A 13469-nucleotide genomic window follows, 5' to 3' on the forward strand; every position below is an offset into this window, starting at 1 on the left:
GGTTCAAATGTTTTTACTATCTATTGTATGAATGTGAAATTAATTTTGAACCAATCATTTTAGTTATTTTAAGAAAATAATTAATGCATATTAAATGTTGAAGATTTAATTAATACTTATTATATTTTCAATATGTAATATGCATTAATTATTTTTTCTTAAAATAACTAAAATGATTGGTACAGAAACAATATTACATGCACACAATAGATAGTTAGAACAAATAAACATGTAATATACATTAATTATTTTCTTAAAATAGCTAAAATGATTGGTACAAAAGCAATCTTACATGCACACACAATATATATATATATATATATATATATATATATATATATATATATATATATATATATATATATATATATATATATATATATATATACACCATGTTATTGGTTCAAAGCCATGAGATCCACCAAAATAATTAGAAAAGCTTTCTCTAAAATCTTATAAATTCACAAGTTTTTGTGAAAAAACTTTACTTGAAAAACGTCTTCTTTTTTATTTTTAATTAAAAAAAAAGCATCGACATTAAAAAGCTTTTTTGGCAAACTTTTTCGTGACATCTTAAGTTCTTAATGCCAACTCATCAATAAAAAAATAAAAAATAAAAAATAAAAAACTTAAGATATCTCACTAGCTAATGAGTATGAGAGGTTTTTCATCAACTAATTTATAAACCTATAATTTTAAATTGATAATATTTTATTAATGTTTGTTAAATTAACTATTAACAATTGGTTATAAATTAATTAATTTATAATACCTCTAACTTTTGTAAACTAATAAGTTTGATTGAAAAAACTGAAGTAAAAAACCTCAAACAATAGGAAAATAAGTTTTTTCATAGCTAAAAGTGAAAATAGTTATTCTATCAGGCTATTTAGGAGTCCAACAATTATTAGACACCGGATTTCTTATTATAAGCAGCAAGATTTAATTATTTAACAAAAGGTAAAGTAAAATTATATATTTAACCCCTTTTAAACCAAGTTTGAGACACTTTTAGCCTATCCTTTCGAATATAATTTTCTTGTATTTGTTGAATTTCTTTTTATCATACACTAAGTAGTTAATTAATACACGAAAAAACTTATTGAAAAAAACTAAGTAAATGCAAAAAGGGACAGAGCCGTGGGGTTAACCATCAATGCTGCCCACGGTGTATTTGGCCTGCTCCTTTGACCCTTGCAGACTGCAGAGAATGCCATCTATCACATCAACACCACCATGCGCAAGATTGCTCATATATCGGGCCCTAGGTATCTCACTTCAAATAACTAATAAAATGAAATGTTTTTAATATAAGTATCATAATGTTTAATGCAAATGTATATGATCATTGATTAACCTGACATTGGTTTCTCACATGAGAGTTCTAAGGTTAAAGTATTGAGGGTTTCAATTAGGAGTTGACTGGAAAATATATGTGATGCACTTTGGCGTCTTAACATATCGTTGCGAACCCTATCCTTTGTCCTTGTAAGACCTAATTATATCTGATGATTGATAAGTTTTTAAAATTCATTTTTATTACAACAAATTAAATGAAACTGATATTTACTATTTTACATAGGTAAGTAATAGTTAATAACTATAAAAATAAATATTGCCACATTCGTGAAACTAAACGTTATATATTTCTAATTTGAGGCGTTTGTCGTAATCTTTTTGACCCAGTTTGATTTCCATATTGCAAATTAACACGAGCTAATTGCAAAAAGTACAAGTATAGTAAGTCATTTCTTAATTTTGGTATCTTATAAATATATTAATATTTCTTTCTTGAGTAAGCTACATTTTTTTGTTTTGTCACACACTTATTTGATTTTTAGTTTTTTGTCCAAAAAAATGTTTTCCATTTTTTGTCCCTATTTTACTGTGTCATTTTGATATTGGTCTATAACACTAACAATGGTTTTGGTCCAAAAATTGTTTTTCATTTTGGTTTTACTGTTTCATTTTAATTTTGGTCTCTAATACTAAATCATCTCTTTTGTCTGTTAAGCCTATCAAATTGACTATTTTATCATTCATTTATATGTAAATAAACTTCTACCTCATCAATCTTCAGATTCCACTTTCTTATATCAAATTAAGTTATGGACTGCAACATTCTCATAAATATAATAATCATTCAAATACATAAAAGAGACTCAGAGAGGTGGCAGAAAGAGTGTCTTATGGTTAAGAGTAAAATCATTTTGAAGAGAATGCCATATCTAAGAGCTTGGTTGGATATAGAAGGGTAAAATCAAAAGATCAATGAAGTAAAAGTTCATTTTCATGGAATTTGACATTTTGCTAATAATCACCATAGTTTCAGATTATATAGAAAAGAACAATTTTACTGGAATAAATAACCAAAAACAACACATTTGAGGGAACTATGGAGGATTGATGGAAATCATAAGCATATAATGATTTGGATATGAGTGTATGATATAGTAGATATGCAAATATAATCATGACATATATTGAAGTTATAACACAATGATGAAAGTTTATTAACAATGAATGTGGTTGCAAATATATAGGAAAATGAGTTGGGGTGTAACATCCGAGGTCCGATTGAGTTTTTAAATCCTATGTTTGGTGGATTTGAAGTCCGAGGAAAGATAGAAGAAATGAGCAAAACACCAGGCATGAAAAGAATTAACCGCAACAGAATAAGGTTTTTTTTGTAACGACCCACATTTTTCATAACGTTTTAACATATTTTTTTGGAAAATATCAGAGTATTTTACATTAACCACAAAACTTGAGTTTCAAAAATCTTCAAAAGTATTTCCAGAAAACAAGTACGGGCATACCAATCTTATCATAACCATAATTAAAGCAACAAGAATACAAGCATAAAATAAAAATCCAGTCCATGTTGTTGATGCTTTTAAGTCTACTCTCTCTAAGGCTTGCTACCTAAACATGTAATACTTGGAAACAACATATATCAGACAACACGTTTGGCGAGTTATAAAATAACATAATATACATAGAACAAATTTTTGTCCCACTTACTTTGCATATCTAACTAGTCACATGAGTGACCATACATCATTACTCTTACTGATATACAGTTAACCGGACTCTGACATCTCTACCATTTTCATGCAACATCTAGACAATCATCTTTCTTTGGATCCTTCACGTATCCAAATGATCTCTCACATATCCTTTAGTTTAGCTAACACCTCTTTCTCATTCTTATCTCTTACTTAATAACATATATGTCCACATATTAATATAAACTAACATTTCACACATATAATCTCATTTGAGCAAATCATAAGTATAACAACATTTCATCCATACATATTACTTTCTAACAAGGACATAATCTACTATCACATATTCAAACATGCATACTTTAACATTAAATCTATCTCACATAATCATACTCTAATGGAAGTTATAACTCACCTCTTTTGAAGAGAATATCAACCTACTCCCAAAATTCTTCAAACCTTCCTTTGGAGAATTCCAACTCCTCCTACCATATTAGGCCCTTTCAAATATGTCTTAAACCATTAAGAGCTTGATAACCATTCTAGCCAAAAACTCATATTTTGGGTAGAACTTTGCCTTGAAAATATTTTGTCAATAAACTTGCTAAACTACTCAAATTTAGCTTCTCTACACTAAATCTATTAAGTTTATAACACAAATATACCATTTCATGATTTTCCTAGAACTAGGGTTGGAAACCCCAATAATCAACACATGGGTTCAACTATGGAATCTTTATAAAACCTTGTATTAAGCTTCTAAACACTTAGTTAGACATCAATAACATGTTATCTAAGAGTAATCTTTCATATCAAACTCATGACCGCAAACCACCATTAAAGCTCTAAAATCTTGGTTTAAGAGGAAGAGGTTACCTTAGGAGATAATAGAGACTAAACCTTGAAATCTTCACTCTAGATCGCCACTTGACCTTCTCCCTACTTCAAAATCGCTAGTGCTTCTCTTTCTAAAGGTTTGGGGTGTTTTGGTTCGAGAATGAGCCCCAACAAGTCTTTAATATGCTCTAAAAACCGCACCACGTCAAGCCCCTTACCGCATCATGGTGCCTTCAAGTGACTCCACTATCTCCCCAAATAGTATCGTAGTGTCAATCCATAATAGCATCATACTTTCGCCACCACGCTGCGGTACCCGCTAATACCATTTCGTGGTGCAAAGTACGTTGCCCTCGACTTACGTCAAATTGTCATCCAGATCATCACTTCAACCACCAGGCTGCAACATCCTAGCTATCACGCCACGGTAGAGCTAAAATTATATTTCATGATCTTTTTAAAGGCACTTCACTACCTGTAACGACCCAAAATTTATAAGTAAAAAAAATTCATTTTGAAATTCATCAATCCAAACATCATATGTCTCGAAATCATCTAAAATACAAACTATCACAGAATATCAGAGTAAAAGAGATCATAAAATGCGGAAAATCGTGAGGAGAGGATGTTTTGTCATCACGTCGGGCCCTTCCTTTTTGTACCGGAAGTACCTGAAACCAAACAAATAAATTGTAAGCACAAGGCTTAGTGAGTTTCCCAAAAGTACCACATGCCAAACATACAACTGGGCATAGCCCTGGGGCGTCTTCCAACCCAATACACAAATATGGTCATATCCTTGGGGCCCAACCCTAGGGCCTAACAATAGGGTCTATTTCAACCTAAATTATAAAAAACACATAACAGTCACATACTAATTAGCATTCTACATAACAACATAGTGGGCCGACATTTGTGCCTTCAACCCACAAACATAGTGAGAAGAATCACCTCTAACTAAAGATAATTGAATCACACACTCGACCTGTTGCTATCATGGCTCCTCACTCTAATCAGAACCCAAAGACAACCATAATTTAGAATCAAGGTTTAACCCATAATTAATGTTTCAAACAATATTTATTCTACCAAGGGTAAAAGACCATTTTGCCTTTTCCAAGCATGACCCAAAAATACAAGGTCCAAAATCCTTAACAAACCAAGGCACAAAAATAGCCTAAGTGGGTTTTCTGGTAGTACGTTTAGTGTACTACTTTTTACGCCCAACATACAACCTCTATTTGGAAGGATTATGGAGCAACAACCCAGTATGCCTAGCGTACTTAGGGTTACGCCCGATGTACACTTCAGACGTCCAATTTCACTAATAAGATCTTAATACTGTAACATCCGGAATTTCAGGTATTATATTTATTCATTTTATTTTGAGTTTTGTGGAAGAACTCGACGAGTTGGTGCGTACACTCGCCGAGTAGAGACGCGATTTCTCACCCGGATTAATGACCGGACTCGACGAGTCGCATTGGTGGACTCGGCGAGTCTGCGCTGTTTAATGAAACCCTAATTTCTCGGGTTTGGGGCCTATTTAAAGGGCCTAATGGCCGTCATTTGTGCTCACCAGTCCCCAGAGCGAAACCCTAGTGAGCTTGAGAGTTTGGAGTGAGAGAAGGAGCCATTGTTGACCTTGGAGGTGTTATCTAGCAAGGGAAAGGAAGGTATAGCCAAGAGGAAGCAAGAGGATCAGCTTCCTGAAGATCTGGTCCAGAACATCACGTTTGAGGTACTATTTTCGAACCATTTTCTGTTAAGGTGATGTTCATGTTGATTTAGGGCTTATTGAGCCCTTTTGTGGCTAGATCTAGTGCTTCCTTGGTCCCTTAAGCGAGTTAGGTTCTGGATCTGGACCCTTGGAGGTCCAGAGTGTCCCTTTGTCCAAGCTTTTTATGAATCCATGGAGGTTTTGGTTTGGGATCTTTGTGCTTGAGGTCAAAACACCATTTATGAGTCATTAGGTGTGTTATGAGTGCCAAGACATGAACTTTACGTGATAAATAAGCTTGGAAGGACTAGATCTATGAGTTAGTGGAACAGATCTGACCTCAGAAGGTCGTTTGGGTTTGTGCATGAAATGCACTCGCCGAGTCCATTTCCAGACTCGACGAGTTGGTGCGGGTTGTTCAGTGATTTCGAACCAGGGGTTGAGTAACCGAGTCGGGTGAGTGACTCGGTGAGTCGGTAGGGACTCAGAGGAATCGGGTCCCCGTAGAGACTCGGCGAGTCCACGCCAGACTCGGCGAGTTGAGTTGACCGTTAACCATTGACCAGAGTTGACCAGTGTTGACTTGATAGGGTTAGTCAACCTTAGTTGGGAAAGTGTTAATTAGAGATGTATTGTGTTATAGGAGGACTATAGCTCGGGAGATCGAGCACTAGGGATTTCAGGGATTTACGAGTTACCGAGATACGCAAGGTGAGTCTTCTCACTATACTTTACCTTGAGTAGGTAATCAGAGTTATGTGACAGAGTATTTGTATGTTGTATGTTTGTTATGTGTTGTACTGCATTATTTCTATGTGATTTATGCTGTGCATGTTTATAGAGTTGGAATCGGAAGGTTCATAGAGTTAGAACCAGAGGGTTCTCAGAGTAGGGTCTACGGACCCACAGAGTTATAGCCTCGAGTGGCTAATATGTGCTATGTGTGGTATTTTAGGGAACTCACTAAGCTTTGTGCTTACAGTGTTTGGTGTTATTTATTTAAGGTACTAGTGAGGATCGCGGGAAGGCGCTGACCTGATCAGTACACACACGGGATTTTTATGTTATGAGATCTTGGGATTTTTATATGCTACTAATTCGAGTTTCAAACAATGATGTTTTTATGAATATTGAATGAATTGTGTTTTGTATAAAATGCGAAAAATTGTTTTGAAATTTACGGTGTTACAAGTTGGTATCAGAGCCTTGGTTTGAGGGATTCGAGCACACCTTCGGGCGTATTTGAACTCAAACTGACGATTTGAGAAATATTTTCAAAAAGAGTAAAGATTTTTGAAAAACGCAGAGCAAAGTCGTGTGTACGATCAGTCCGCGCCCGAACAGTGATTTCCCAAGATACCCTCATATTATATGTTATGATATTTATATGATGTATTCTCATGCTAGAGTGGGCTAGGTACTCCTATTAGGACTAGAGTGGCCTGATTTATGATGCCTTAGCCTAGGGAGAGGTGAGCTGCTATGAGATGCGTGAGAGTGAGTAGGTAGCAGCGAGGAGCTTATGAGAGATCTGTTAGAAAGTGGATTATGCATAATAGAGTACTTGGAACTTAGGATCCGAAGAGGAGGACTTGGGGTGTATACTGAAACGGTGCGGACAGTAGTATTGGGTCTGTACTACTGGAAGCACCGAGGTGGTGTACAGTCCAAGTAAGAATCTTCGGGATGCCAAGGATCAAGGAGGGATGAGTTATTGAGTGCGAGTATGCTCGAGAGAGTTTCTAATATATCGTATGTTGTTTTTCAGAGGTAGATCATGGTGAGGACACGTCTTATGCCAGAGAGCAATGGGGCTAGTGATGAGGAGATCCGCCGGATCATCCATGAGGAGGTGGCTGCGGCCATCAGGGCAGAGATACTAGAGATGTTCGGGTCTATTAAGACCACGTTGATTGAGACTTTCGACGAGCGTTATGCTGCTCTTTCTGAGGCTGCTGTTGTAGCAGCCACCGCAGCTGTTGCTGCTGCGAGGCCGTAGGGTGGTGATGCGTTGCTGTTCCGAGAGTTCAGCAACATAAAACCGACGGAGTTTGACGGGACCCAGAACCCGGTGGCGGCTATGAGATGGATTTCAGACATAGAGGGGTGTTTTTTTACTTGCTCATCTCCTGAGCATTTGAGAGTCTGGTTCGCGCTGAACCAGCTTCGCTTGGGAGCGAAGGACTGGTGGAAGTTTGTGACTGCGCACTATACGCCTGCTGAGCTTGCGGCAGTGACCTGGGAGAGGTTTACTGCCATGTTCCGAGATGAGTACGTTCCCCAGGTGGAGAGGGAGCATTTGGCCCAAGAGTTTCTGACCCTCAAGCAGGGTACTGAGTCTGTTACGGTAATTACTAGGATGTTTCATGAGAGGGCGATGTTCTGCCATGAGCACGTGTCTACTGAGCAGGCACGTATGAGCCGATATTTGAGTATCTTGAGGAGAGACATTCGGGAGTTTGTGGCGAACTCCTCGTACCGTACATTTTCCGAGCTTCAGGCAAATACCTGGAAGAGGGAGATCGGGCTAGAGACTCAGGCTAGGGAGGAGGCGGAGTCTCAAGGGAGGGATCAACGACCGACACAGTCCCAGCCGGCAGCCAAGCGGGCCAAGCCCGCTGATCCCAAATCAGGGAGCCAGAAGGGCCGCACTTGTGGATAGTGCGGCAAGGGTCATGATGGAGTTTGTAGAGCTAGATCTTGCTACAAGTGTGGCAAGGAGGGGCATATGGCCAAGGACTTCCCCAAGGGGTTTGCAGTGTGTTTTCACTGCAACCAGACCGGACACCGGAAGGCAGAGTGTCCACAATTACGGGGATCAGCTCAGGGAGCACCTCAGGGATCTGCCCCTACCGCCATCAGAGCTACCGAGAGTCGGCCAGTGAAGGCCGAGGCGCCGAGGGCACGAGGGAGAGCCTTTCAGTTGACCGCGGAGGAGGTCCGCACAGCACCCAATGTCGTGGCTGGTATGTATTCTTTCGTGTATTTATTTTGACGTTGAGATATTATGCTTATATTATGTTATTCTTAGGTACTTTTGTTGTGAATTATGTACCTGCCTTGGTGTTATTTGACTCGGGTGCGAGTCGGTCTTTTGTATCTTTGGCTTTTAGTCAGCATATCAATATTAGTCGTGAGGCGTTGAGTCGGCCTCTGAGAGTTTCCATAGCTGACGAGAGGGTGATATATTCCACGGAGGTGATCCGTGGATGCGTATTCGAGATTTTCGGTGTTGAGTTCCCGATTGATTTGGTTCCTATTGCGATGGGTGATGTTTGTGTCATTGTGGGCATGGACTGGTTGAGCAGATTCGGTGCGGTTATCGACTGTGAGCGGCAGCTGGTGACCATACGAGACCCTAGTGGGGGAGTTCTTACGGTGTACGGTGAGGGTACACATTCTGGGTCAGCGTTTTGTTCGGCCGCTAGGGTGAGGCAGTGTCTACAGCAGGGCTGTAAGGGCTTTGTGGCGTATGTGATGGATATGCGGGTTGATTCAGAGAGGCCGAGGTCATTTGAGGAGGTTCCGATAGTGCGTGAGTTCCCGAATGTATTTCGAGAGGATTTGCCGGGTGTGCCTCCCGTGAGGCAAGTGGAGTTCAGTATCGATTTGGTTCCGGGGGACGCACCTATCGCCAAGGTGCCTTATCGCCTTGCACCTCCAGAGATGCAAGAGTTATCCTTGCAGCTTCAGGAGCTGCTGGGAAAGGGATTTATTCGGCCGAGCGGCTCGCCGTGGGGAGCGCCTATCCTTTTTGTCAAGAAGAAGGATGGTTCACACCGGATGTGCATTGATTACCGGGAGTTGAACAAGCTGACGGTCAAGAACCGTTACCCGTGGCCGAGGATCGACGATTTGTTCGATCAGTTGCAGGGAGCATCTTGGTTCTCCAAGATCGATTTGAGGTCCTGGATATCATTAGGTGAGGGTGCGAGATGAGGACATCCAGAAGACAGCGTTCTGGACGCATTATGGGCATTACGAGTTTGTGGTGATGCCTTTCGGGCTCACCAATGCCCCGGCAGTGTTCATGGATCTCATGAACCGAGTGTGCAGGCCGATGTTGGATTGGTCGGTGATTGTATTCATCGACGACATTTTGGTATATTCAAAATCTAGAGAGCAGCATGAGGAGCATTTGAGGGAGATCCTCGGAGTTCTGAGATCGGAGAGGCTTTATGCCAAATTCTCCAAGTGTGATTTCTGGTTGCGAGAGGTCCAGTTCCTAGGGTATCTCGTTAACCAGAAAGGGATATTGGTCGACCCGGCCAAAGTTGAGGCGGTGATGAGTTGGGAGGTGCCGAGGTCACCCTCCGAGATCAGGAGTTTCTTAGGGTTGGCAGGTTATTATCGGAGATTTATCAGGGATTTCTCTAAGATCGCAGTGCCACTCACCAGGTTGACCCGGAAGGGTGTCGCTTTTTCATGGGGCCCCGAGCAGCAGGCCTCCTTTGAGATGCTTTGCCAAAGGTTATGCGAAGCCCCGGTGTTAGCCCTCCCGGAGGGGATGGAGGACTTTGTGGTATACTGTGATGTGTCGATCTTGGGGTTGGGAGCGGTGCTGATGCAGAGAGGGCATGTGATAGCATACGCATCGAGGCAGCTGAAGCCTCATGAGACGAGGTATCCCATCCATGATCTAGAGTTGGGGGCAGTGGTGTTCGCCCTCAAAATTTGGCGTCACTATCTATATGGGGTTCGGTGTACGATATACATGGACCATAAGAGCCTGAAGTATTTGATGGATCAGCCTAACCTAAATATGCGGCAGAGGAGGTGGTTGGATGTGGTCAAGGATTATGATTGTGAGATCCTGTATCATCCGGGCAAGGCTAATGTGGTAGCCGATGCCCTGAGTCACAGGGCGGAGAGCGCCCCATTGCGAGATGTATGTTTGCGATTGACCGTGATGGCTCCGGTGTTGGACACCATTCGTGGAGCACAGGCTAAGGCCGTGAGATCGGAGAACCAGAAGAGAGAGCGAGTTTTAGGATTGGTATCAGAGTTCTTTAATGATGGTCAAGGGCTTATGACATTTCAGGGGCGTATATGGGTACCGTTTGTGGGAGGGACGCGTACCATTTTGATGGAAGAGGCTCATCGGTCGAAATTCTCGATCCATCCTGGGGCCACTAAGATGTATTTGGACCTGAGGAGAGAGTATTGGTGGCCCTGTATGAAGAGGGATGTTGCGTGGTTTCTTTGAGAGGTGCTTAACCTGCCGTAGGGTTAAGGCCGAGCACCAGAGACCGCATGGTAAGTTGCAGCCGTTGGAGGTTCCCGAATGGAAGTGGGAACAGATTACCATGGATTTTATCACCAAATTGCCAAGGACTGCTAGGGGAGTCGATGCAATTTGGGTGATTGTAGACAGGTTGACAAAGAGCGCCCACTTCCTTGCTATCAGTGAGAGTTCTTCCGCAGAGAAATTAGCAGAGATGTAGGTGAGGGAAGTGGTATCACAGCATGGAGTGTCGATCTCGATTGTTTCAGACCAAGATGTGCATTTCACTTCCAGATTCTGGAAGAAGTTTCACGAGGAGTTGGGTACTAGGCTGCATTTTAGTACCGCATATCACCCCCAGACTGACGGGCAGAGTGAGCGGACGATTCAGACGCTCGAGGACATGCTCTGGGCATGTGTGTTGGACTTTGAGGGGGGGGGGGATTTGGGACACGTATTTGCCCTTGGCAGAGTTTTCCTACAACAACAACCATCATTCGAGCATTGGTATGCCACCCTTTGATCTGTTCTTTGGGAGGAGGTGTCGGACCCCCATTTGCTGGGGAAAGGTTGGGCAGCGTGTTATGGGTAGCACAAAGATTGTGCTTCAGACGACAGAGCAGATACAACGGGTCAGGTAGAGATTGTTGACCGCTCAGAGCCGCCATAAGAGTTATGCGGATAGACGTCGATCCGAGCTCGAGTTCCAGGTCGGTGATTATGTTCTCCTGAAGGTATCTCCTTGGAAAGGACTGATCCGATTCAGGAAGAGGGGCAAGCTAGGGTCCCGGTATATTGGGCCGTTCAGAGTGATTGCGAGGGTGGGCAGGGTAGCGTATCGCTTGGATCTACCTGCGGAATTGGAGCGGATTCATAATACCTTCCATGTGTCTCAGTTGAGGAAGTGTATAGCCGACGAGTCGGCGGTAGTGCCGTTAGAGGACATTCAGGTGGATGCGAGCCTGAACTACGCGGAGAGACCAGTTGCGATTGTGGATCGGAAGATCAAGGTTCTGAGGAACAAGGAGGTGCCTCTGGTACAGGTTTAGTGGCAACATCGGAAGGGATCCGAGTTGACTTAGGAGCCAGAGCATGAGATGCGGGAGCATCATCCGGAGCTATTTCAGGAATGAGACTTCGAGGGCTAAGTCAGATTCAAGTGGGGGAGAATTGTAACATCCGGAATTTCAGGTATTATATTTATTCATTTTATTTTGAGTTTTGTGGAAGAACTCGGCGAGTTGGTGCGTAGACTCGCCGAGTAGAGACGCAATTTCTCACCCGGATTAATGACCGGACTCGACGAGTCGCATTGGTGGACTCGGCGAGTCTGCGCTGTTTAATGAAACCCTAATTTCTCGGGTTTGGGGCCTATTTAAAGGGCCTAATGGCCGTCATTTGTGCTCACCAGTCCCCAGAGCGAAACCCTAGTGAGCTTGAGAGTTTGGAGTGAGAGAAGGAGCCATTGTTGACCTTGGAGGTGTTATCTAGCAAGGGAAAGGAAGGTATAGCCAAGAGGAAGCAAGAGGATCAGCTTCCTGAAGATCTGGTCCAGAACATCACGTTTGAGGTACTATTTTCGAACCATTTTCTGTTAAGGTGATGTTCATGTTGATTTAGGGCTTATTGAGACCTTTTGTGGCTAGATCTAGTGCTTCCTTGGTCCCTTAAGCGAGTTAGGTTCTGGATCTGGACCCTTGGAGTTCCAGAGTGTCCCTTTGTCCAAGCTTTTTATGAATCCATGGAGGTTTTGGTTTGGGATCTTTGTGCTTGAGGTCAAAACACCATTTATGAGTCATTATGTGTGTTATGAGCGCCAAGACATGAACTTTACGTGATAAATAAGCTTGGAAGGACTGGATCTATGAGTTAGTGGAACAGATCTGACCTCAAAAGGTCGTTTGGGGTTGTGCATGGAATGCACTCGCCGAGTCCATTTCTAGACTCGACGACTTGGTGCGGGTTGTTCAGTGATTTCGAACTAGGGTTGAGTAACCGAGTCGGGTGAGTGACTCAGTGAGTCGGTAGGGACTCAGAGGAATCGGGTCCCCGTAGAGACTCGGCGAGTCCACGCCAGACTCGGCGAGTTGAGTTGACCGTTGACCATTGACCAGATTTGACCGGTGTTGACTTGATAGGGTTAGTCAACCTTAGTTGGGAAAGTGTTAATTAGAGATGTATTGTGTTATAGGAGGACTATAGCTCGGGAGATCGAGCACTAGGGATTTTAGGGATTTACGAGTTACCGAGATACGCAAGGTGAGTCTTCTCACTATACTTTACCTTGAGTAGGTAATCAGAGTTATGTGACAGAGTATTTGTATGATGTATGTATGTTATGTGTTGTATTGCATTATTTCTATGTGATTTATGATGTGCATGTTTATAGAGTTGGAACCGGAAGGTTCACAGAGTTAGAACCAGAGGGTTCTCAGAGTAGGGTCCACGGACCCACAGAGTTATAGCCTCGAGTGGCTAATATGTGCTATGTGTGGTATTTTGAGGAACTCACTAAGCTTTGTGCTTACAGTGTTTGGTGTTATTTATTTCAGGTACTAGTGAGGATCGCAGGAAGGCGCCTGCCTGATCAGTACACACAAGATTTTTATGTTATGAGATCTTGGGATTTTTATATGCTACTAATTTGAGTTTCAAACAATGATGTTTTTATGAATAT

This window comes from Lactuca serriola, chromosome 2, assembly GCF_051521515.1.
Source record: "Lactuca serriola cultivar US96UC23 chromosome 2, Lser_US96UC23_V15, whole genome shotgun sequence".
NCBI classification, from domain to species: domain Eukaryota; kingdom Viridiplantae; phylum Streptophyta; class Magnoliopsida; order Asterales; family Asteraceae; genus Lactuca; species Lactuca serriola.